The following is a 1,866-nucleotide window of genomic DNA, read 5'->3' on the forward strand; positions in this document are numbered from 1 at the left end:
TGGTGCATCCCATATGGTGGACCTCTTTGCTGGCGATTCTGGTTGTTTTGACCTCCCCATGAAAAGTTTGGGTGATTCCTCCATCCCGGATTATATGTGTTTGAATACGGGTCATTTCTTGGACGGTTCTGGAATACCACTTGCTTTACCGGTGCTCCTTCAGGCACATAGAATGGATTCCCATCTTGGCAATCATGCACGTCATGCTCACCTCCACACTTATCACAGAAAATTTCTTGCAGACGCATAGCCGATCCACTCGCACTCATCCCATCAATCTTTCTGTTCAAAGCCTCTAACTGTGCTGACACCGCAGACAAATCAGTAACTTGATTAACCCCAGCACCTCGTCTCTGTCTATCAGACTGAGGCTGATAGCTACTAGCAGCCATCTCCTCTAATAACTCATATCCTTCCTCAGCCGTCTTCCTCAGTAAGTTACCACAGGCAGCAGCATCTATCATAGTACGGTTAGAAGTAAGCAGACCGTAGTAGAAAGTTTGAACAACTAACCCGAGAGGTAGCTCGTGGTGGGGACATCTCCTCAACAAGTCCTTATAGCGCTCCCATGCCTCGTAAAGTGACTCAAGCTCATGTTGAGCAAAAGTAGTAATGTCGGCTCTGAACTTCATAGTCTTCGACGGAGGAAAGTACTTGGTCAGGAATGCCTTTGCCATATCCTCCCATGTAGTGATAGACCCTACAGGTAAACAATTCAACCACGACTTAGCTTTATCTCTTAGTGAAAATGGAAATAAACGCAAACGAACAGCATCATCAGATACGCCATTAAACTTAAAAGTATCACAAATTTCAAGAAAGTCAGCTATATGAGAATTTGGGTCGTCAAGTGCACTTCCCCCAAATTGAACAGTGTTCTGGATCATCTGAATAATAGCTGGCTTGATCTCGAATTGATTCGCCCGGATGATTGGCCTTACGATGCTTGGACGTGCTCCATCAAGAGACGGCTGTGCATAGTCCATCATCGGTACACGGCATGGCATCTCAATCCGTCTCTCATTTTGACGGTCCTCCTCCTGCTCTTGTTCGTGCCTCTCCATTTGTTCCTTGAGTCTTTGCTGTTGTCTTCGGCGTCTAGCAGTGCGTTCGATCTCAGGGTCAAAAGGCTCAAGCTTAACTTCGAGTGATCTTCGCATGCACCACAAGAAAAATCTGCAACAGAATAGGAGTATCAACTAACAATAAAATAAATAATACTAAAGAATTTAAATGAAAAATAGAAAAGTTGTGAAACAACAGTCCCCGGCAACGGCGCCAAAAACTTGATCGAGCAAAACTTGCACAGTGAATGGTCCCAAAATTTGTTTTATATATGAAAGCTCGATTTAAATATCGCAAGTGCACGATAGTCAAGTTATAATAAACGTACGTGAATACTAGTATCGATCCACAGGGACTGCGTTACACTAATTTTTTATTCTCAATTAAAATTTCTTTAGCAACGATAAAGTGGTTTGGTAATTAAACTAATGTAAATCAAATAACTAAAAGAATTAAAGCGCAAAGAGAATGTATGCAATAATGCAATGATTAAGTTGGATTAAATCAAATGAAAGATGACTTTGTTGGGAATTATCAGTTCACCTACCACTCGTGTTTTAATAATTACCCTCGACTCTTACTCGTGCATTCGACGGAATTCCCTAGACTAATCAATATACTCTGTCGAGCTATATTAATACTAATCATAAACATGCAGTAATCAAGTGTCCTCAATTATTTAACAGTTTAAGATTGCCTTACGTTCTATGGAATCCTCTAGCTTTTATCCGGGTGAACTATCACTATCGACACGTACCCAATTTCGTATGTCTACTAAAATTGTAAGTCCGTGGTTTATAC

General features: G+C 41.4%; 1 non-coding gene across 1 annotated transcript; it reads left to right on the forward strand.

Annotated features, from left to right (window-relative positions):
- Positions 1–522: 522 nt before the first annotated feature.
- On the forward strand, positions 523–629 carry LOC140831257 (small nucleolar RNA R71). The gene has a single exon (XR_012117832.1). It is a non-coding gene; the product is annotated as a small nucleolar RNA R71 (small nucleolar RNA).
- The last annotated feature ends 1,237 nt before the right edge of the window (positions 630–1,866 follow it).

Source organism: Primulina eburnea, chromosome 4 (genome assembly GCF_022965805.1).
Source record: "Primulina eburnea isolate SZY01 chromosome 4, ASM2296580v1, whole genome shotgun sequence".
Taxonomy (NCBI): Eukaryota; Viridiplantae; Streptophyta; class Magnoliopsida; order Lamiales; family Gesneriaceae; genus Primulina; species Primulina eburnea.